This window comes from Acromyrmex echinatior, chromosome 4 (genome assembly GCF_024713525.1).
Source record: "Acromyrmex echinatior isolate Ae372 chromosome 4, ASM2471352v2, whole genome shotgun sequence".
Lineage (NCBI taxonomy): Eukaryota > Metazoa > Arthropoda > Insecta > Hymenoptera > Formicidae > Acromyrmex > Acromyrmex echinatior.
In genome coordinates, this window is record NC_141855.1 from 1,414,129 (window position 1) to 1,440,175 (window position 26,047).

Here is a 26,047-nt window from a genome sequence, read left to right on the forward strand (position 1 = left end):
GATGGCGACGTTGTCTCAATGTTTATAATTTGCATTTAATAAATGCAACATATCGTGAAAAAATCACAGCATTACTTTATAATAAATACATTATATTTATCTTTTGGTAAAAAAATTGTTATAATTTTTCATAATATGTTTAAGAGAATTTTTCATACTTATCCTTCATAAAATACTTTTCAAGTTTAAGAACTTCTTCAAATTTTATGAGTTTTCTTCGGAAATTATAAAGCGAAAAATCTTACGATATTTTAGAATTTATATGTATACAAAATTCTATAGAAAAGATGTTGATTTTCAATATTAAAAAAAAAAAATGTTCTAAAATTCATATTAAAAAAATCTAAGAAATAATATTATAGAGAAATTCTGACAAATTTTGAAATTTATATAAAAATTTTAAAAATTATATAAATAATTCTAAGAAAAAATTTTCGCCAGAAGTTATTAGATTTTCGAAAATATCGTGTCTGTTTACTAATTTGCATTATGTAAAGAAATGCATGAATTGCAATTATTAATATTAAAAGTATGATTAACAATTTACTTCTCTAAACATACAAGCAATTAAAAAAAAAAAAAGATTTCTTCATTTTTATTATCAATTAGGATGAGTCTATTAATATTTGCATTATTCACGCACAAGCTGATAATACGTGAAATGTGAAAATCATACGTCAGTAATGAAGCAACGACAAAATTTTGCAAATCATTCGTATCTTCCGACTTTTTTTGCGCAACGCGCAAATCGTCGTGTCGTATTATTTGATGGCATGTGCAGCAGAATGCATATCGAGCTTCGAGAGTATAACTGTGCCTCTTCGGACGTGTACATAGTAATCACGGACGCTTCTCGGCACAGTTAAAATGTGATTAAAGCGGTCACGGATGAGAGCCGGCGCGATTGCGGGGCCGATAAAAATCTCGGCGAAACAGGCGAGGAAAGGTGATGAGATGCGATTTATAATTGTCTGGCACGAATGCAGAACGGAGCTCTGTTGTCCTGTTCGGGCGGCTATTACCGCAAAATCGTAGCGAAGGTTCCTTCCTGACAATGAGTTTAACCACCTGCCTCGGCGACGATCCGGCGAAATTACTGTTTTCCAAATGGCTTCGGCGCGAATTCGCGACATACGAAATAATATTGAAGAAACTGCAAAAAAATTATTAATCGTGCCAAGAAATTATATAACTAGTACAATTGATAAACAGATAGAACTGGACACTATTATTTTATCTGCATAAAATTTCATAACTTTAACTGAGGTTTTAAAAAGCAAATAAAAATCGAATAAATGAAGCGGAAAATAAAAAGAGATATGCTCCAAAATATACAATTTAATTTTTGTTAATATATTTTTTTTTAATAAAATAAATAAAATATCGATCAAAATCGTTAGAGTTTAAGAATAGAACTTTAGCACGTTTCGCGACGACAATGGATTTCAAAATGACATTTGTATATAAATCGCACATTCTTCGATCGTGGACCATTTCGTATTACCACTTATTAGCAATTTAAAGAAATCATAATTAGAACTTTATCCCCGCGCGTTCCTGTCCCGGATTCCTTTAAATAACTCGGCGTGTGTAATTTACGATATAATGCCGGGCAAGCGCAATTTAGCACGAAGGGTGGATCCTTTTTTCGATACAAAGGGTTTCGTTGCTTTGTGCTTGCAAAGAAGAAGTGTTTCAGTCGAACACTAGGTTAATTCCGATGATAATACGCGCGCTTTTGTGTACTGGCCGGCGTACCATATTTATACATTTTTACACGCCAATTTTACGGTCTGCTGAAGCGGCCGTGTATGATGTAGCCATGGCACTTCAACCATTCTTTAGCTCCTCTTTTATGTACGAAAAATGGAGAGTCGTGAGAATTTGCAAAAATATTTTGTGCTTTATTTCATTAGAATTCAGAATAAGGCGACGCTTTTTCCTTATTAACTTGAAATAGTCATCTACAATAATTTTTTATCGCGTAAACAATTACCCGGAATGATTTTTACATCCCAATTAAAAGTCACTATAGTTATATAATTATTGATTGTCCTATGTATAACTTATTAGTATGAGATCATTTTGTATGTGTCGATCTATTTAATATTTTCTAAAAAGAAATTTAGAAACCTAAATGTGAATTTTCAATCAGTAAAGAAATCTGTGAGTTTCATTTACTTCGTTATTGGGATGTAAAGATCATCTCAAGTGACCTGAATAAATAAAATTTTTTAATTTGTTTGACCATTTAGAAATTACTTAACTCGAAAAATACAGGCAGATCAGCTTGTGTATTACGCGTTAAAAGATACGTGACGGTGTCGGTTAATAATATATCTAGACGTATGTTATATATAAACACGTTCCTGTGGCGAAAGTAGCTGGTCACGATTTAACATCGCTCATTAACCTCGTTAATAGCCTACATCATCAGAAAATTGGTTTTGTCTTAATCTTAACACCGTCTCTTCCGCGATGCACTTTTATATCCTATATAGAATTAAATTATGTTTCCTCAAGAATAATTAAATCCGTGTTTTAATATTACCATTATCCAGCTCACATATCTATGGAATACAAATATATATAATTAATCAAACTTTCTTTGTTTCAATAAGTATTATTAGTTTTTCATATTTTTCGCAAATAATTTTGTTTTAATTAACAGAAATTAAATCTGACAAAGAAATTGTAAAAACATTCTTAAAATAAAATCCATAGTATGTGGATAAAAAATATTTAAAAAGTAATATAAATATTACAGTATTTAAAAAAGTATAAACTCGCTCACATGCAAAGCAATCATTTATAAAATTAATATTCAATATGCATTTCTTGAGTAAATATAATATTTCTTGAGTAATTGTCTACACACAGAGAGAGAAACTAAATCACTTAAAATTTTTGCTCCAACACATGCAAAATCTCGAAAGAGAAACAACGTTAAATGCCATGATTCTAAAATTAGAATATCGAGATCCTGTCTTAGAGATAGCAAACGAGGTCTCGAGAAGTCCGCAAATCAAGATAGGCAAGTTCATCCTTTCAACAATCTTAAATCGGGCAACATCTTATTTTTGGCATTTAGAGCGGTCTCTTCAAACGTCGATGCGACCGTTGACCGTCGTGCTCGACGGTTGATCCAAGCCCGTCGTAGATAAACACGAGAACATTTTACACAACGTGTCTTCCTTTTCTTCCACGTTGTAGAGGGGGTTAAAAAGACGGCGATTAGTCAAGCGAAATCGTCCATCGCGTCTGAACATACGAGGAACACATGCGACTTGAGTTACGCGGCACCTCTCGAAATAGAGAGAGAGAGAGAGGGGGGGGGGGGAGGGGGAGAAAGAGAGAGAAGGTAGCCGGAGCGTACGAAGTCGACGAGACCGAAAGTACCGACTCGACATTCTTTTCGACTAACCGCCTACTTAATTAAAACAACATTAAGCCGGCCGGCTTGCGCCGTGAACGACGCTGGCCATGGACCGTGCAACAGACAGACGAAACGAGAAAGAGTTCCTGCGGAACGCGAACGAGTGGGTGGGAGAATGGGAGAAGTAAGGGAGGGCGGTTGCAAAGCGGCTTTTAAATCTCGAGCTGCAACTGCAGCTGCCGATGCGCCGCTGCACATCGCGGCTCGTAAACCCCGCGTGCGTCTCTTATTAAATTAACTATGTCCAATCGATTCGTGGATATTTTGCGGAATCACAAATTCTCGGATCAAAACAGACGGGGAAGGTGAGTTCACGACGCGTTTCTTCTAATGAGGATGTCACAGGGGCGAGAAACTTTCTTCTTTTTTTTTTTTGTTCTCGTTGGCGCTATATCATCAAATTTATATACTACGTGCCGCAAGCTGGGTGGCTCACTAATTTCACGCGCACCTGCCATGTCGACTGATTGAGCAACCGTGTCACATACGTTATTGTAGTTTGGCAACGTTTCGCCATGTATCAGAACGCCTCTGCTATTACAGCGGCGCTTAATACGCTTTCGGAGATGTGCGAAAAGCCGAGGTATACAATGTAAAAATGACGGGAAAACAAGTTAACTCGCGTGTCATCATATGAGAGTTTCGAGAATTATGTCGCACCTTTGTGCAGTTTATTTGTCATCTGGCATTCGTTCAAAGATTTCCGCGTTGTGTTAAATCAAATAATTATTAAGACGCAAGTACAGAGAGGCAATAAGGACATTCGTATAAAATAAAAAAATTTCGCGCAACTAATCTCTTTAAAGGTATCTGCATATTTTCATATTTAGGACTAAATACGACCGTTCGATTATTTTAATTTTGATAATGAAATATACCTATATACTCTACAGTGAAAGAAAAGTTTGGCTGGTGTAGCAAATTAGATCGTAAAATATGGCATAGAATTTTTAATTGACTCCAGCAGCCAATTTTTGATTGCGTTAGCCTATTAGAAATGTCAGTATAAGATCTCGATATTCAGCCATTCTTTTCTTTATATATTAAATATAACGATGTCATTACTGCCATTATTGGGCATAATCGTTTAAAATATTTATATGCTTTTACACTTGACTTTGCTAATTTTATGCATAGCAACTCTTCTCTCTAAATTCTTTGAAATGGAATCTCATATTCTAAAGATTGAAAACTGAGCCACTCTTTTTCAAGACTGACTTCAGTTTTGATTTCTTTAAGAGTAAGATTTCACTCGTTAGAGTGATAATTCACTGTAAAAGTTTTAAAGAGTTAATTTACGTAATACAAATGATCGAATTTGCTACAAATTTTGTTTGTCCCAAGGAGAAACGCGTACGTGATGTTAACTAAGCGTCAAACGGGCACATTTCGCGTTAATAATGGAAAGAGACGTGAAACACGCATTAGATATGTACGTTTCGTAACATCTATTTGAGAGCAACTTAGGCAGCTTCGCGGATACCTTTGTCCTCTTACATCCTGAACAACCTAAAGCGGCTAAATCCGCGTCCAAATCCGCGTTTGCACGCCCAGCTCGATTTCCCGTTCAGGTGGCACGTGAACGCGTTTCCGCGAAGACAAGCCATGCCGTTTACCATACGCACCGTACGAGTGGCAACTGGTAATGAGCTAACAACTCTTGGCTCGCTGGAAATAGCGTGCACACGAGACTAGCCAATTAAATGGAATGGCGAGAGGCCCTCTTCACGGCCGTGACACTTAGCGGCCTTAAGTAGCGAGATTTAGAGGCGGCAGGTGCTCTCTCTCTCTACGATACCGCGGAGAGAGGGCTACCCTTCGCCCATCTCCTCCTCCCTCTTCTTCCCTCGTCCGCCACCCTCGCTCGCAGTTTCATCCCGTTTCCCTGCCGGGCGCCCCGAGGAAAAACACGTGAATGCCTCTGCCGCCGCTTTGGCAAGCACCGCCTTGCGTATTAATAATGAGCGCTTGACGCCCGCGCCAAGCCAAGCGCCCAGCTTTCACGTCTCCGAGAACCTGCGGAGCTGACGGCCGAGCTGGATCAGGAATCTCGTCGGCGGGCCTCTCGGAGCCACGCGATGCGATGGGAAGCACGCGCGTATCCTTTCCGATCATTTTATTCCGTGGGAATAAAATGAATCGCGCTCTCGCGATTGAAGGGATGAGTGGATGACGGTGGCCTGTGCCGCGTTTTTATGAAAATTCAGTTGTCTCAGGAAATGAGTTGTATTCACCCTAATATTCACCCATGTGCACGTCAGTACGTATCGGTGATGTATCTGTTACGTTCTGACGAAATTGACGAAATCTTGTTGTATTCTGTTGACGAATGACACGCGAGAGATTGAGTAGTCTAGTTAATTAGTTAAGAATGCTGTGGCTAAAGGCATTAGTTAAATAATCAGCTAAAATAAGCTAATATCAGCCAAAGATATAAAGCGTAGACTGCACCATCCATCTGTGAAATTGGTCGATAAAAGTGAGAGAGATAGTACGTAAAGATGATCTGTTTCTATCTTTTTCTATTCAACCAAACATAATATGTTAGACAGAGAAGAAGATTAGGCGTCTTCGGCTACCTTTCTCTCATTTTTGTTGACCATATTTAATATATCATTTAGATAAATAGCGCGATCTATGATCTATGTCTTTGATATCAGCCAATATTATTTAAAAAATTTTGATGATATTAGCCTATGAAATCAATTGCAAAAAATAAAAGAAATAATTTGACTGTAATGGTTTTATGTAGGAAAATGTATTTTCCTGTAGTCTTAGTTTAATGATTTTTAAACAAATATATGGATCCAAATAAATTTTTGCAAGAATATTTATTGTTTGATCAGTGTATGTTTAAAATTTGATTTAATTCTTAATGTTACTTCCTCATCAAATTTGCAAATAAATATTAAAAAACGTGATTTTACGTAAGAATCAAGATTAACAAAAAAAATTAAATAACTTTTAAACCAATAAAAGAAATTTTGCGGATATTCAGACGAATAAAGAAACAATCTATAAACTAAATATTTAAATGTGAGATGTAGGCATTTGAGAGCAAACGCAGTTAGATTTAGTGTATATCTGTTCAATAAAACTGAGTAATAAGTTTATATAATATCTTTATTGATACATATCAATAAAGATATTTCCTACATCTCACATTTAAATAGTTTTTGATTACGAGAACTTTTGTCAAATTAAATATTTTTATATTTTTATAATCTATGAAATTTTTATATTTTTAGTAATGTTTTGAAATGCGACCCAAACATCCTTAAGTTTTATAGATGCAAATAACCGCGGATGTCCATTTATGATTGTCTCTGTCCATTTATGATTGACTGCATCAGGTAGATGTACAGAGAACTTCTCGCACAGTAAAGATAAAAAGATAGTTTTCTCCTAATTGCTAACAGCAGATAAAAGAGCACTCAAAAAAAGCAAGAATAGTGTTCTAAAATTTTCGGAAAATTTGAAAGTTGTCTGTTACAAAAATTGTTAGGATTTATATTTCCTGTATTTTTTTTTCGCGTTATTTATTTCGATTGATCAAGCTAAAAATATTCTCATTACTCATCGTAACATTACAATAAATCCAAAAAATTTTTTCGACACAACTGATTTGTATAATTTATTGCTTTTAGTCGCAAAGTAATACTCGTATAAGAATTTCTCTTTTAATTATTATTGTAGAAATTCCAAATATTTTTTCAGTCATTATTAATTTATTAATATAATAAATTACGTTATAAGATGAACTATGAATTGCCAGACGAATGCTCTTACCAATTAACCACTCTCGTCGTAAAAAAAAAAAGAAAAAGAAAACAAAGTATCACTCTGCGTCCGAGAAATAGTTCCTTCTAAGCCTCTTTTGTTTGGCACCTATATTATTTTCTACGAATACGAGGAACGTAGCGTGGAATGATACCCAACTCCGCCTTCGCGTCATTGTACCCTTCTCTTTGTTTCTGCATCTTGGTCTCGTCGCGTCGCGGTAATTTAAGCAGATCAATTCCGCCGGCGGGAGGAAAAAAAAAAGGGAGCAAAGACGCGATGCGAAGAGAGCGAGAAAGGTCCTAATTGCGCGCCAGCGACGCGAGGAGTCGCGTATAACGCGAAGAGGAGAAGGCGATATCGTGTGTGCGTTATATGAAAGATGGCGAAAAAGTACGAGGCGGTCTCTCCTGATATCAGGGGAAAAATAACCGCCTACAAGTACGTACTTAGCGAGTCGTTATGTCGCGCAGCGGAGCGTAGCTCCTTCGGGAACCCGCTACGTTCATTCGCCACAGTCGTTGTGCTCCGTGTACATTGCGCCCAATCGTTTCGAGCAACGTGCACGTACACACACTGTGTGCCTCTTTATCGCGGGCGACAGAGAAAGGAAAAGATACAAAAAGAGATGAGATCGTGCCCTCTCGCCGATCGATCCGTCCAAGCAGAGTTTAGCGGTAAAACTGTACCTGTTTGTGGACACGCGACAAAAAAAATATTAAAAGAGTATTTTAAATGGATGGATGAATGAATGAATAAATAAACGTAGAGCTTACGATAAAAGCCAAGAAATTGAAATTGATTTATATCTATCATTTCAGATTATATATTTCAAAATATATATATATATATATATGTTAGAGAATAGACAGATAAAAAATTAATGTAATTATCATTACGATTACGGTCCAATAAAAGAATTTCAAGTTTTCGATTGCTCTTTGAAAGTATTTTATCTGTGCATGCAATAAAATTGTTTCCATTTACTATCGAGAACTTCATCAGAATTTTATGTTTAGATTTACAAAGATAATTAAATGATGTTGAAAGTAACAAAAGATAGCAAAAAATGTGACAGGCTGTAAAGTTCTGAAATAAATATCTAGAGACACGGCAGTGTCTCGGCGCTGACTATTTATAATTTACTGAGCATTGAACACTCTAGAAACAAGAAAATGTTTTAATAATCTCGTTAGATTGTTAAAGCACTGCATATCTTTAAAAAAATCATATCAAAAAAGCTATTTCTCTGCAAATGCCGCCGTCAGGTTCAACGAAAATATTTTCTCTGTGCAAAAGAAATCATTGCGTCTTACAAAATATTGCTCAGGAAGTATACGGTTCTAATTTCTACTTTTGATCAATTCAAGTTTGGCGTAATCCATTTTTCGAGCGATCAATCGAACAGGCGGTATTTTTGTGGCGGGTTTCGCCACGCCATTGGTCGACGAGCATCCAGCGATCTTGCGGTCGTATTCTCGTTTCCCTTTCAAACTTTTCATTGGACAATCATCAGCTGCGTCTGTCAGGTGTCTCAATAAAGGCGCGGATATAGAATCTTCCCCCCCTTATTTTCGGCGGATGGATCACCAGTTGAGTTCCCTTGATCCTTCCTCCTCTAACTTTACCTACGTTCTTAACGTTAATTCGAAATGAGAGGTAGAAAAAGGAGTAAACAGGTGGCTGGCACAATCGTAACGTATAATAATAGCATAATTCCCTAGCTCTCTTTCCAAATGATCGCCATTGTTTCAGCGATAAAAAAAAATGTTACAAAGAAGCTCGTATTTATACTCTTTATTTTTTTTACCAGACAATAGGAATTTATACTAATTTATTTAATGTCACGCCTTGTTTATAAAATTTTGTTAATCCGAATAAATAAATTTATTTTTTCGGCGTATACATAAAATCATTAGTAAAAAAGGAATTAGAAAAGAAAAAAAAAATACAAAAATGTGGTCACATGTAGAATTTCTAAAAAAAATCTCTGTACCGCGAAAAAATCGATCGCTTAGGAAAGTTCTAAAAATATATTAGATACATCGTCCGATATTCATGGTTGAATCACTACTACTGTCGCGTTTCATCGTACGTCCGATATTTATGCAAATTTGGCGGAAACTTCAGCGCCGTTTCGAACGAGCTCCAGCGAGAACAAACGTACAGTGGGCAATTAAACTCCGTTGCTAACAACTCACAACTCGCAGTCTTGTTACTCAACGAAAGCTCTCGGACGCGATGTCTGGGGTAGATAGGCGAACGTATGCACGCCACAAATTAAATGTTTGGCATAAACCAACGAGGGGTTGATACTTGCAATTAGTACATACTCGCTGAATTTTCTCTCTTATTCTTTTTCCTTTTCTTCTTAATCTTCGTTTATCACAGGCACGAAAATTCATTCCCTTCCTTTCCATTTCTCATACATGATACTATCGTAAATTCGAACTTACAAACGTAATGTTCCAAAATCGCAATCTCTTAAATAATTTTAATTATTAAATACTAATATCCACATAATTTATATTTTATGCTAATTCCGTACCTTTATTTCATACTTTATTTAAGAATTTATGTGTTTTAAAAGTATAATAAGAATATTTGATATATAAAATAGAGATTAAACAAAGAATTAAGTTAAAATTAACGAAAAACATAAAGCACGCACAATCGATATATATTATCGATATGTATGAGTGATAAAAAAATTATGTTACTGACTAAATAATCATTACGTAATCATAATGTAAATAATTAGCATAATGATAATTTAGTCGGTAAGATAATTTTTTCTATCACTTAATAATCTTCTAAATATAGTCAGCAACTGTATTAACGAGCCACAGGACACTTTGACGAAGCGTACAAACAGCAAAATTTCAGTTCATCATCGCGACAACCAAAGTACCATCGAATCACAGTGACATCTTGTAGGCGTCGCAAAAAATTTCGTTTTTTCAGTCGTAATCTCGCGTGCGGACCGCAGCGAGAAGAGTGAAGAAAGTGGGGGACATTATAAGCGTTAAAATTGCAAAATCGCCCTGGCATGGTGAGGTGATCGCGCAGTCTGAACTGTCCTGAAGGTTTTTGACGTTTACGACGGCAGGTGATTTACGATTTATTTATGCGTCGCGGACTCCTCTTTGTAATAATAATACCAGGGAGAGAAGAAGGAGAAGCCACGGCGCAAAAGAAGTAGCTGCCCCTCTTACTCGAACAAACGACAGCCATTTTAAGAGACACTTAACTCTCTTTAGTGCTCCTGGGAACAACGGCAATCTCCATATAAAATTCGATTCTCGGCGTTGAGTGCCCGTAGACAGATGATGACTCGTCTCGCGCTGAATGCGCGGGCGTGTCTCCCTTCACGGATGCATAAAAGTTGCATTAAGTTACACCGTAACTACGTGTTTAAAGTCGCTTGTTTCTCGCGGCACCGAAACTATATATTATTTGCCTTTTTCTTTTATCTCTTCTTTTTGCACGTACTCGTTAAAATTTTTTCTCTGATTTTCTCGGTTTTAACAGAGAAAATATATACTTGTTTCATATCTTTCTAAAATATTATAGAGAACATAAAATGATACAATTAAAAGAGAAAAACTAAATTTATCTCCTTATTAGAATTATTCTGAAATATTGTTTTATTTCTCTCTTTATTTCTCTCTCTCTCTCTTTCATATTACAATAATCATCGATTTGATGTAAGAGTTTGAAAAACTCTATGCTCACTTCCACCAAATTAATTTTAATCTCGATTAAACTTACTCTTTCTCTAATTCTTACGATTCTAGTTTCTAAAAATTAGAAAAAAATAAAAAGGAAGTTAATTTGAAAATAATACTCTTTTCTTCATTTTTTTCTAGAATTAGGAAAAGATGAAGAGTAAATTGAATCAAGATTAAAATTAATTTAAATTAATGGGAATGGACACAAATAATTCCAGCAATAAGTTACTAATTAATATGTTCTAAATAAACGTTTAACACACATACTGGTATTATACGTTGCAAATTATACGAGAGTTTACAAAAATCTTCACTTCTCAAAAATGTGATGCAGCTACGAGAAGACAACTTGAAAAAAAATCTAATTTAATTTCATAAATACATGATATCTTAATGAAACCGTAATTTTCTTGCACGATTTAAATTCTCATTTATCTGGCAAATCATACTTGCTTATTTTTATGGCATCCAGATGAGGTTTATAAATCAATATCGCACAGTTGATAAATGATTCGCCGTTTGCTTAAGGAAGGGAAAGCGGCCGAGTGTCGAGATACGCGAGGAGACTGTTGTCCGTGTCTCGAAATAAGAGCGGAGCGGCTCGAGGGCACAATTAATCACGCCGAAAAAGAGCGCGGCCTTCCGGGGTTTTATTAACCAATTACTCGGGATGTAGTATATTCGATGCTTCGAATAAATAGCTGGCAAACAGCGTCCAGAATTCATTAGCGGGTCGCTCGGCGGCCACCAAACGCCAGCCTTCATTATTCATACTTAATATTTGCGCGTCTATCAATCGGAACGTCCAATTTGAAATGACGCGGAACAAGATTATTTCGCTGCATCGCACCGTGCGAATTTTACGAGCGACAAGTATTCCGCGTTCGTCTCACCATTTACACATTTAAAAAAAAAAAAAAAAAAAAAATACGTGCCTGGAGATGGGAATAACGAAGAAGAGAAAAGGAAAAAAAAAAAGAAAAAAAAATCTGTTTCCTGTGCCGACATAATTATATTTTCACTAAAGATTGGAAGACTGACCGAGCGATTTCGTACGGAAATATTGATGAAGACGCAACATATGCGCGCTTCTTTCCGCTCCTTTTGTTCGAGTCTGTTTGTATCGCGTATACGATCCTTTTGTGAAATCATTGGCCATTCTGTGCCAAATCTAAATTTCGCGAAACCGCGACGGTCGACCTCGGAAACCTTCGACGTGCTCTTGCGTGTAAAAGCCACCATTATTACTAACTTCTGAATGGTGTCTCGTGATACAAGGCTCCTCGGCCGCAGCTTTTCTCTCGTGTCTCTGTTAGCGCGCAGAACGAAGCATACGACGTTCGCATTGTTCGCGTTGATTACTGCAGTTGGACGCAGTTGGTCGCGCCTAATTTGTATCCGTATCGCTATAAGACGTTATTAATCTTCTTCGTTGATTTTATTCACCCGCCGCATCGTTTTTCCCGCGGGGGGGGGGGGGGGGTGGAACGGTATCTTACCCTGACGACGATTTGCAAAAATGACCAGGCAATTTGTAACTCGCGGATTTTACTTTTACGGCGCGTATAAGGCGACTTAAAAAGGCGACGGAAGGAGGAACGAGGCCCGAGGTGAAGGCGAAAAGGCCGATAATGAAGGATACTTACTGGCGTTACACGGAGTAGCGCGGCAAATATTATTATGATCATTATGGAGGCAGCACGCAGCATCGAATATGTTATTCGAGAAACCTTCCAGATAAACGAGGCACTTCCTTTCTCACCGTTCTCACTTATCTTCGTTAAGCGTGTCAGTTTGACAGGCTAGTATCGAACGTAGCAAGCCCGTGCCGCCAGGTACATAAATGAGAGCACATATACGGAAGCACGCGAGTATCGATGCCTGCGTAAAATCGTCGAGCGTATATTCGTGCAAATAAAATCCTTAATAAGAAATTTCTCCCGTTTAGATAGAACAAGATACCCATTATTTACATTCCTATCATTCTAACAGCTGTCAAATCCCGTTATGGGATTCATTAAAGATTTCTTTCGACGATACGTTATACAAGTAATCGTGTCGCTCGCACATTAAGACTGATAATCATAGTCTTCGATTCTTACATTTAAAACTGTTAAATCTTAAGACGTCATAAATCAATCAGATATTAGCAGACCTTAAGACTTAAGATGATCTTGAAATAAGAACGGACTATGAATACAGGCCTAAAAATTATTAAGCCTTCATGGAAGATCGGAATGGTCCGAGGATAAGTTCTCTCTAAAGTTCGCATCTTACCTAGAGATCTCGGATTTCCACCCCATTTCGTCTTCCTATCCTCCGTATCTCCGTACGTACCGAATGATTTCTTTCGTGTCTTTCGTTCGACACGTAGGAAGACGTCAGAGACAACGAAAGAGACGGGGCGAGCGAATATTACGTATGGTAGCTGGCGTATATTCACGGTTAGCGGGCTAGTATCGTAAAGCGTTAGCGTGGTTAGCGCGCGGGCCTTGATAACTCGCGCCGCAAGCGGCGAGCTTAGCGTGTAGCGTGCATACGTGAGCGTTCCTGCGCGATGCTGTGTGTGTGTGTGTGTGGTGTGGTAAGGTGGTTGTATGGTATACTGCCACGTCGTGTGTGTCTCTCGTCTCTGCGATCTCCTCTCTTTCTCCCTCTCCCTCTCTCTCTCTCTCTCTCTCGCTCGCTCCCTTTCGCGCCTCTCTTACCTGCACTCGTTGGCGCTGGGTGGTGGAGGCACCGGCGGCGGCACCCTTTGATCTCCCTGACCACGCCCCCTTTTTTCATTTTTTCACTCCTTAAAAGGCAGATGGACAAAGTGTATTGTAAAGTGGGCAGCGCGCACGGGAAGACAGCGCAGGCTGAAAGGAGAGAGAGGATATGGATGGAAGTGAGAGAAGGCGCGAGAAGACGTGGACGAAGTAAGGAATAGAATGAGAGAGAGCGAGAGGAGACGAACTCTACGCTGTAGGTGAAGCTGCTGGTTCCGTGTCCAGTTACAATTATTAAGGACTCTCCACGGCGTGTAGGAAGGAAGAGGATGGACGACGGAGAAGGAGGCAAGAATCGGGCGAATGCTTCGCTAATTATCCGATCCCCGCGTCTCGAGGCTAATGGGCCGGGAGGTGGAGAGGGGAAGGGTATGTGAGAAAGAGAGAGAGAGAGAGAAAAAGTAAGAGCGGGAGAGTGAGTGGCCAGCAATATCCAATTGATCATCCGACAAACCTTCCTGATGAACGAGGAACTTCCTATCCCACCATCGTCGCTTGTCTCGAGCATAAACTTGCTATACCGGGATAGAAGGCGCTTCTCCAGACGGATTGATTCCCCCAATTTCGATTCTGCATTTCAATATTTTTCTGGACTGTCTGTTGATCTCGTGCACGGTATGAATATATCAGCGATTCAAGACATATATTCATAGGTATTCATATATCGAGGCTTCATGATATCAAGTAATTGACCTTAGTATTTTAATAAATGAAGAAACATCTAAACATAGGAGGACATAAAAGAAACGATATAGGAGAGACATATCATATAAAGGCGCGTCTACGGTTTGTCGGTAAAACGAACGAGCGAAGAATCGGCATCGCGAGCGTACATTCGCTACATCGATTGAGTCGCGTACGAATTATTAATGGCCGAGAACGCGCAGACATGGCAATTTCATTGGGGATACCAACCAATGGCGGATGGTTCTCGTCTCCGTGCACCATAATTAGTTTTCAACTACGAAGCTAACGACGAGCGCGACGTAACTCGGTGGAAGATGCGCGATTAAAGGTCGACGGAAGAAAGTTCGAAACTACATTCGATCGAGGGAGGAGGCGGGGGACGAGAACAAAGGGAAAGAGGGAGGAAAGGGGAGGGAGAGAGGACACGTGGAGAGAAGCCGCCTTCTTAATAATATGAAATTTGCCCGGGAATGTTAAAAAAGTTGGCACAGGAAATAAAGTGGTTTCCCCGCGCACGGCCATTACTCCGCCATATTATTCAACGTTTTACTACGTAATAAGATAAGAAACATCAGTAACCAACGTGCAATAAGCTAAGTATGTGATTTAGATGCTTACGCAGTAGCTAGCTGCTTCCGCATCCTTTCGATTATGTCTTGATTTGAATTTGTATTCGCATTTCGACGTGCAAACATTTCATTGACGACGTCAAAGTCGAATCAAGGTTGATGGATCATATTCTCATCATATGTTCATGTCACTAAATGATAACTCCTACTTTTTTAATTTTGTTTCTTTTATATATCATTCCCTTACTTCAATAATGACTTAAAAAAAAAAAATCATCCCTTTTCGAATTGTAAAAATTTTTTATGAATCTAAACTAGTTCACTTTTGATGATTGATAAGTTATAATATGATAATTTATTTAACTCGTTTAAGGTAATAGGATTGATAGGGTAATGTTTAGTTAACTCACGTTTTTTAACGATTATAAAGAGCTACAGAAAAGTTTAAAAATATAACAAGCCTTTAAGTGCTATAATGACAGATTCGATCCATAAACAAGCAAAATTAAAGAGACATACAAATTATACGCAAAGGTCAGCGTACATCAGTTTCATAACTTTTCATGATTTTGATATTTGCTTTCATTAGTATTACCGTAGTTGACGTAGACAATAGCTGGAGGATCATTATTCTCCTTCGATTACTATTTCGGTGCACGCTATATGTACATCGTGATCCATGTCATAACTCGCGAGTTTCGCGAAGTTGAACAGTCCGTGCTGTATAATCCATTCTGCTACGTGATTTCGTATACAATCCTGCACTTGTCTTGTCGATTGCATTAACTACTTGGGTTCCGTGCAACGAATACGGGTTTCATGTAACGGTACGAACATAATCTATTCGCAGAATGGTAAGCCCAATGCAGTCATGTATATACAATTTCAACTTTTAATATGTCACATTGACCTGTTTTTATATGTTACTATTTTCAAAATTTTTTTATCAAAGATAAAATTCTCTTTTTGACAATTTTAAATTTGTACTAAAATTAGATCTGCCAAAAGAGGACTTGTAAAAAAATATATAAAATGTAGCCTAAATGTTTTTTTATTTTTAGATCAATTTATAGTTTAATTTTTCTTGATCGATAAATCAGTTGTTGATATTGATGTTGTGTATACTGATATCTTTTCTGTCTCATTATTATACATCTTTTTCCGTCTTTCCTTCTATTTAGCAAAACCGCAACGACACTTCCGCAATGCCGGTCTTTTCAATACAGAAGTCGCCATCGCATTCATTAGAATCGCTTTATAATTACATCGCTGGCTATTACGTAGTAGACAGGAAAATTCAATCACGTTATCGACGTCGACGTGTAACAATCGCTGGGCAAACCGCCGACTCATTCCGCAATCTTTGTCACGTAAGTGGGATCGAAACAAGACGGCAATTAGGTATCAAAGAATCATATTGATTCGGGAAAATCTAGGTCTTCTCTTGCATGCGCACCGGTATTAAGTGACACGCTATCATGAGACGCGTGACACAAACCGAGACGATATGTCACGAGCTGAATGAATTGATCGTTTGGAAAACAACGTAAGTCCACGAATTGAAAAGGTGCTACTGAGATTCAGAGACAGCGCGAAAGAATTAATAATTTACGCGTAGAAATTTGGAGCACAATTTTGAAGCAGAAGAAAAGAATCTGAATTACTCGGAATCTCACGATAATGATAATCTCGTGATAAGCGATTTATCCATAGCTTGTATTCGCGAGGTAAATAAAAGACTATGTATGATCTAACAAACTGTTCAACTCGATCATTATGCACTTAGCAGTCGATAATTGTGCTACCTTATAATCAGCGTCTATTATCCGACAACGTAATATTATCGATTACTATATAGCATCGCCTAGGCGTGCATTACCTCATATCGATGCATCTCCACAATAAATTCCATTTTGTTTTGTAACTACTTAATCGCAAAGGAAATACATCGTGGATTAACACGAACGTGCGAATGAACACGCTTCCTCGGTTAATGCAACACTTCCTCGGTAAATACAACACTGAGAAAAACGTTCTGTGATTAAACCAGCATAATTGTCCAACAAGAATGAAATTTTGATGAGATTAGATTTCTGGTGATCGTAAGATTTTAGAATTCTGTTCAGGCTTACCAAAATATCATTCTTATTGAACTTTTGTATTTGTCATTCAGACCATTTTCCTCATTTCTAATTATTATAAGTAAAAATTTTATTTGATCTCATCAAAATATCAGTTTTGTTGAACCTTTTTCTTGATTTAATCAGAATATTTATTTTTGTGTAAAAGTTCACATTGATTATTCCGGTCTTTCAGATCACCCAAGATGCGATTGAATTTATTTCGCGTACGTTACACACAGAGATGAATAATCTATCTCAAAATGACTGCACCCGACGAAATCCGGATGACGTAACATAGCGGAAAAAAGGAAAAAACATGCGTTTCCCCAGAGGAGTCACCCTCGAAAGATTATTATAGAAGAAGCAACAAGGAAGGCCGCGCCTTCGAACTTGACCCGCCATGATATCCAATGGCTGAAGGATGTGGTTATTAAAATTGCAGAGAAGGAACGAACCGACCGGACTTCCTCGAGGTAACGAGTATGTGTATGTGTGAGGTCGAGCGGGACTTCTTCGTCATCCGCGTTATCGTCCGCGTCGTCGAAGTCATTCATAAAGTTCTCCTCGTTGAGGAAAACTGTTGGCTTGTTGACACAGAAAAATTTGCATTGCACGCATTGGGTACACGACAACCGTCGTCGGTCGTTATGTCGCGTTGCCGCGCGCATCGTGATCGCACGCATGCAGCCTCTTTCGATTTTGCACCATGTCATTAGTCCGGACGCAAAATGGAGCGCAAAAGTACCTATATAAAAGTCGTGAGAGACGCTCCGGCTCCCCTGGGGCGCGCGGTCATTTCCACCTTCTTTTTCTGCAAATCGCCACCGCCCCGTCACGAAACGGTCTCTCCTTTCACCCTCTCTTTCTCGCCGGCCGTTTACGTGTTTATACAAACTAAGAGAACGAGCACGAATTGCTCGCAGCATGCATACGTGTACATACCTCTGGCGACACATAAAAATTACTGTACGGGCTTTAAGACACGTTAACTGCCACCTTTGAAGTGAGGCGACGTACAGAAACAGAGAAGGTATATCCATAGTTGCAGAAAGCCGGCTTTTTAATTTTAATCATGTTTTTTTTATTTATGTTAATTATAATGTTGCGTAAAAGAATCAAGTAAAAGATTTAGTAAAGGGTGCCGAAAATGTACTTGTCAAAAATGTATAAACGTGAAATAAGTATAATATTTTTTTCTTTTTAAGTATGCTAGTACCATCGGCAATCAAAAATTAATTTATAAAGATCATTATTTTAGTTAAATAATTGCGTTGTAAGGTATGTGGCGTGTAATCTGATTATGTATTTAAGAAAAAAATTATATGTAATTATTATTGTATATAAATCGGTCGTATTTTTTATTCTTATTTTTTTCTTTTTCATAATCATCGTAATAGCAAATTATCAAAGATTTATAAATTATTATAGGTAGATGATTTTTATATATTACCAAATTTATTTAATCTAATGATTATAAATAATGATTATGAATTCATTATTAGATTAAATAAATTCGGTAATTACTTAATAATTAATTTTATAAAGGAATTATGAACGTAAATGAGAGATTTGTATTTAATTAGAACACAAAAGTAGAAAATAACATACGGAGGAAACAGAAACGGATGCGTTTAATCGTAGGAAATGTTATTAGCATGGCACAAAGTGATGCGTCGCAGGAGTCATGAGAAATCTCATGCACCGTGCACTCATTCATTTTTCAATGCAAACACACGAATTATGAACGAGAAAATTGTCCGAGAGTAAGTTCTACCTACTATAACGATTTAAGCGGAACAAATGTATTTTTCGAGTCACTAGCTCGTTATAAATATCTCTCTCATTCACTTTTTTTTTTCTCTCTAATGTCTAAAATATATTGAGACAATTCTAGCAAAAAGTTATATCAAATAATAACGCATCCAGTCTATATATAATTGTTTCTATATATAATTGACAAATTCTATAATGAAATAGATTCTATAAAAGTCGCAAATTTATATCACGCGTATATCAGAAATGTAATAACTATATATTTACGAATATTTATACCGGTTATGTCGCATTTGTATTATAATTGCGCGAAATGTCATTCAGTAAGAACAGCGTCGCCACATAAATGTCACGCACGCAATAATTTCCAGCACAAAGACCATATGCGTGTACCGTGTCGTCCGTGGATAAGTCCGCTGGCCCATAGATCTATAATAGTAGAAGTGTATTCCCCCCCCGGCTCTACAGTTGCTTATTATACATAGGTTATTAACCTTGCGTCTTTGTGCGTTATAGGTATACATCTCGAATTTGCAGAAAGTCAGTAGGCCGTATTCTGCGTACGTATAGACGTTCTATAGGAAGAATTTTACATTGGCTGTGCAATTTGTTAATACCTTCGCAATTGTAGATACAACTATTAATAAAAGTTATGCGTCGCTGATGCATAGCATCGTACAAAAAATTTCTAATGGCAGTGATATAATATAATAAGATAGGTATAACATTTCGTGATGCATAATAGGAGAATGAATTTCGAATCAAATTTGATTGGTTATTTCCAATATTGAATTCAAATTGATGAAGTGTAGATATTATATTATTTATATATATATATATATGTAGTATAAGCTATATTAATTTATTTATACAGAAAAAAATAAAAATGGATGATAATATAATGTGGACAAATGAATTAATTAATCCTGAGAAATATCAAAGATGTTTAATACGCAATAAAGTATCAAAATTTTTACAAGACGAATATGAAGTAATAATTTTTTAAAATTCCATGCAATCCGATACATTCAAAACACTTTTACACAAATTTTTATCAGAGACATTAAATACTCAAATATTCAAAAAAAACATAACATGTATCTATGTGCTATGTACATATGATGTCTTATTTCAATTCATTCCAAAAAATAGAGCAATTACAGAATAAAATGATAAGAATGCAACAAATTTTAAAGGAGACATATTATAACAATTTAATTTAGAATTTTCGACAGGATATGATTTCTCATATATACTAGTAATAGTAATGGGGGAAAACGGATAGACTTTATTACTACCATAGTAATTGGCATTTAACGATGTATCAAGACACGAAGATAATCCGCAAACTAAATAAAGATCTTTGTAGAATAACTTCAAAAGTATAATCTACCGATTTTTATCCTTCATTTTACTGTAATCCTTCAATTTTACAAATTTCTCATAAAACTATTCGTATATAACGGTTTCCAAACAAGCATCTTTCAATTTTGATTGTACTTTCGTGATTCAAAAGCGACAGATTTCTCCAATGCACGTCATACAGTCGACTCTGGCAAACGATGATAAGGAACGTTGATTTTTAACTTCTTCGGCTTCTAACCATGTCAAGCGGCTAGAGAGAGCAAGAAGCCGAGGGAGTTAAAAACCAACGTTCCCTATATTGCACGATGCACTCGGCCTAGTCCCGAGATTGCATCCGCGACCGTGACGGGTGCCAGAAAGCAGGTACGTCTGATTGACGGAGAGCAGAAAGATACGTGACTTATACGCTGCCGTTAATGATACCAGAGCGATTACCGGCGCTCACGCGAAATCCTCGTAAGCTCGTAAACGCTGTACGTGCCTCGTCTCGCGACAGCGATGATAAGACCCGAACACAATTCGAATACGCTCCTGAAAATTATACTTTAACAAGGGAGTCGTTGCGCGCGATTATGCGTGTGTACAAGCAAATCGATTTTTACTCGATCATTATAACCGCAACCGAGAGACGCACAGGCGTGTGTTGCTTTTCTGAGAAACTGTTCAGTCCACTTGAGTGTAATTTGCGATCTATATAAAAGTGTTTCGAAAGAAATTCAATTTCAAGGAACACATATATGCTGCTACGAGAGTTTGCTCTGAGAACAAAAGGATCTGAAGAGGATAAAGTTACAAGCGGGCTTTTATATCCTCGTCGTCCACCCTTGCAGGAATACGATGAAAGTCATTTAAATATACTTTCTACTCTTTCTGAGAGAAACACAAATTGATATTTCTGAAAATAAATTCACAAGTAATTCATGAACAAGTAAATATATGTATATGGATATGGATATACATCAGAACTGTTATATGATCATATAAGAACCGGTGTTTGTAGACTCGGAGGTGCCGATATACCTCCTTTTCTGCGAGAATAAACTCGGAGCGGGTCTTTCCATGTTATATGCCAACGGCATTGTCGATTCCTGAAGGGAGGATAAAGAAAATGCACGAGAGAGGCGCGACGCCGCGCCGCGGTGCAATCTGTTACGAAACCGGAAATTAAGCAGCATCGAGAATAATAACACCGCGTAGCTGTCGGCTGAAACACAACGGGGTTGGGATACGGCAGCGGGGGTGCGACGTGCGATCCGCCGCGCAGATGCAGACTGCTAATGCAGTCTATCATTTCTCGTAATTCGTTTCCGGCTACACGGCGAGTCTCTCTTCACTTCGGCCTCCTCGCGTCGTAAAATACCTCGAAGTTCGCGTTGGCGTCAACGGTTCCTCGCTTTTCGCACCGACGACAAAAGGTTGACACCTTTTTCCTGCATGGGTGTCGCGTGGTGAACAATTTCGTCGAGGGGCATAATTTTATCAACTAGCACGCGGCGCTTTTTTTCACAGCTCGGAAGGGACATCCGCTCGCTCGAACGTGGTATAAGCTTTTTCATGCGTGAAGTTATATAACAGGCTTTTGAACGGTTATACTTTGTTAGGAATGGAGAATTTTCAATTGAACACTTCGATTAATTGTAAAACAACATGTGGAGTCTCCCTACTTTTTCATGGAAATTATTATAATTGTTGAATCGTATAAATAAGAGCGATGTATACTGTGATGTACACGGAAAGAACGGTTTTACTAAAGTTTCTAAAAATTTAATTACATACAGATCTGAAAATAATTTTGCGGAGCCATCAAAATAATTGTATTGCCGATAAAAATAATGTAGGACAATTCAAGCTGATCGCTGGAATATACAAACTTTTTGCAGCATTATTTATCATACTTGAGATTTCTACGACAATTAGAAACATCTATTAAGACATTTATCTATCTACCTAATTATTTTGACGGTTCAACAACATTATTTTCAGATCTGTATCTACAGCTAAACTTTTACTTCGGCAAAATTTGTTCGTGTAATATTGTACTGGTGATAATACAAATATTAACATGTTTTATATATTCTAAAACGTCTTCTTTTTTGCGAAAAAAAAAAAAAAGAATTTCTGAATTCAACCCTTTGAGTCGCAAAACATTATATATTCTAAAATATATTATCTTTCTTTACGACTTAAAGTGTTTTCAAGGAAAACTTTCTTGGTACCTGCTTGTACCATTACCTACGGATATCTCATAATTTACAAAGCAGTAAAACGCATATGAAGGAGGCTAACATTACAAAGATGTTATGGCGGGCGCACATAAGACGCGGCGAGAAAGGGGACGTGAGACGACGTTAAAGTGGCAAAGAAGTGACGCTGGTCACTTTTTTATTAAAATTGTGGGAAGAGTAGCTGGAAACTGACAGCTTAGCCATATCAACGCTCGTCATGGGATTACATAATAAGCTTCGATTCCTTGAATATTTGATACATTTACGGCGACGGCCATCTTGTCCTCTGTGCCGTGGAGCGTTAAACAACAAGAGTTGTTAGCCTGCTTATTCTATAGCCTCGACCGATAGTCCTTTGTCTGAGGGCGCATGTCTTCTAAGAACGACAATGGCACGTTACTTGAACTTTCCGTACGACACAATATTCTTACTAAACGACAGTAACAGAAATGAAACATTATTCTGTTTTATTTATAGTACAACAGACGTTCCATAACTATTTAAGAAGCTCTTAATGTATTGATTATTTCGAAAATTGAATGTTTTTTTTTTTAAAGTTCTTCGAATTTAATAAAATTTGTTCAACTGATAGCGTGAATGACATATCTAAAAAATAATTTGAATTTTTTCCACGAACAGATTAATTCCTCTTCTTTCTATAATGCTTCTATAATGCCTCTCTTTCTCTCTGTTTCTTACACGTGCTAAGATCAATAATTCTAAAAAAAATTGCTATCGAGTATTATTCCTACTCATTCCAAGAATATTTTATGATTCATACTGAAAGAAACAATGTACTGCAACTCTTATGATTATACCCTTTACACCCTATGTTCGGTAGTAGATAATATAAGGGAAGACAAGAAATTGCCTCGTTGAAACTAAACTTCGCCGTTTGCTTCCAAAGACTCGGCAATATATGGCGGCAGAATACGCTTTTCGAACAAGATGCACATGTTACGAGCAATAAAATCAATACGCTGTTTCATTCTTAAACATGCCACGAGCGGATAATACAATCCTAAATTAGTATACACATGTAAATGTAAATTTGATCTAAAGATACTGAAATACTCTCTCATGTACACAAATATTGCGACTGTCGCAGATACCTCGATAAAATTAAAGAAAAATTTAATTATATATAAAAGTGAGTCGTGTGAACGATAATAAAGATTTTCAATTAAAAACTTGAATTCAAAAAGGTACGGCTAAAATTCACATCGCGACGCGATCGCGTTGAAATCAAAATACACTTCGAACACGCATTAACGCGTCCTTAACACATTATTCTTACGCCATGACGACTTTCTCTTGCGATATCTCAATCCCAACACAACGTAATTACGCGTGTCGTTATCGCCATGCATTAGATTTCGGTATTTATGGCCGTTCAAAGCCGCTCCAATCTCTAATAAGATTAAGACTGCCGCCTCCGCGAAACGCGATGTTTCGCGTAAATCATTGAGAACTCTCTTTCACCGAAACGAGTAATCGCAGAGGGCGATCTGCGATCGTCGAGATTTATGCTCGCGCCTCATTTTTCTTTCTTCGTTCTATAAATAATCAGAAACCTCGTCCCGATAGCGCGCCGTAATTCAACTTTACGTGCACGGCTGTCTACTTCGCACATCCAATATGACGCGATATATTTTCATGCTAAATTTACATTCGTTTAATGTTATAAACAGGCAATTTAATATATTATATACTTTTCTTTATATTTACATATATATAATCCTTTTTAAATTCTTTAAAATAGAATCTCACTTTAAAAAGTGAAAATTGAACCAATCTCGAAAAAGAGTTCTCTCAATTTTCAATCTTTAAGGATGAGATTTCACTCCTCAGAGTGATAATTTATTCTAAAAGTTTTAAAGAGTAGATTTTTTGTGTAATGTAAAAATTTCTACATAGAAAGTCCTCTCAAAGTTAGGCAATTGAATTTTAGACCCGTTCAAGACCTGTTCAATTTAGACATTCTCGGGATTTCAATAAGTAAATGTTTCGTCGAAAGTTATACGTGATCAAAGTTACTTTATCATAACGATGGAATTCTCATGAAATTGGTTAGACAAGATTGACCTGCTCTCGTGACGGTATCCAGTAAAATCCGAAGTGCAAATAGAATTGCCGCGTGGTCGGAGTCGCTCGCGAGAAAATTGCAATTCTCGAAGCAAATCGAAGGAGTTGTGCCACTGATGATTGCCATTAAGATTCATCTGCATCATTGGTATTCGTTTCTGACATGAACAAGCGGCGTTATATCTGGATATTGCTTCCTGTCTTCGTTGTTTTACGATTATCTTGGAAACTATTTGGCGAAATAATATAGAATTATGAAATAAGAATAAATTATATCTGTTATATAAAAGGAAGCTAACCGATGTATGAAATTTCCGATCCATAATTTGTGCTTTCACTTAAAATTTAGTATTCCCTTCGTTACATCTTCGTTAAAATAATACATTTTTCACTAAGTGTATATTATTATAATATGAAAGGCAGAAACGTATCGTATTCCTATCGTATATTTTTATACTTACATGTATATACTATTGTATCAATTGACATTTTCTTGATATCAACAATCCTATAATGCTCCATCTGGTACTGATAGAATTTCATCGACAAGAGGAAGAGGGTGCAGAAAATACCCCCTCTTTCCATACCGAGAAAGAAATGACGAGGGGGAAGCGGCCGGGAAAGGAACGTCGCGTAATCGACGGTGCGACGTGAGTGATACGAGCTTCATTCCTTCCCCCTAGATTTTTTCGCCGGATTAATTGCCGTCGAGACGCCGCTTTTTCGTCATTAAAATGATATTATACCTGCTCCTGGAAACGCGGTGGACAATTTACATGCGGGGTTGCGGACGCCATAATGAAGAGGGAGGAAGGGAGGGAGGGCAGGGTGGAGGGAACGGGACATTACAGTATTTCGTTGATTACCTCGAATCGTCTCATCGTCTCCGCAATTCCGCGGAGCTGTTGACGCCGGCACGTACAGCCGTGCCGAATCAAGACTGTTTGATCGTTTTAATTACACCCGCGGACTCGGTACGAGGAAGCCACGTGCAAATTGGATATTTCTGCGCGATCCTTTCGTCAACTTTTTCGCGGTTACGAATGCGGCGCTTCTCGGGCGCCGCGCGAGTCAATCATCTTTCTTTACCAATTTTCTAAACCGACCGCCTGAATACTTGATTAATCGAGCTCTTCAAACGATTTTCAAGCCCCCGTGCAACGATCGAAGACTGTGTGAAGTAATTAACATTTAGTATACATGATGGGTTATCCGTGTCTTGCGTATTTTTGTTCTTTAATACTACACTGTTAAATCTATAGTGTCGAATTAACTTGATGTGAGTCGTCATTGCTCCTACTCAATCATATCGTTATTTTTTACTAAAACAATGATTATATTTGATACTATACAGTGTCAATTTAACATTATATAGTGTCGAATTTAATTATTTTAGTAAAAAATAATGATATATTTAGTAGGAGCAATGGCGACTCACATTAGGTTAAATTTTTTTCCACTATAGATTTGATAAAGAGCACCTGTGAGGATTATGTATCTTG

General features: G+C 37.3%; 1 long non-coding RNA gene across 1 annotated transcript; it reads left to right on the plus strand.

Moving 5' to 3' along the window:
- The first annotated feature begins 13,275 nt into the window (after positions 1-13,275).
- LOC147909858 (uncharacterized) lies at positions 13,276-22,440 on the plus strand. Its single transcript, XR_015544863.1, has 3 exons — positions 13,276-15,828; positions 16,156-16,983; positions 17,291-22,440. It is a non-coding gene; the product is annotated as an uncharacterized LOC147909858 (long non-coding RNA).
- Positions 22,441-26,047: the final 3,607 nt, after the last annotated feature.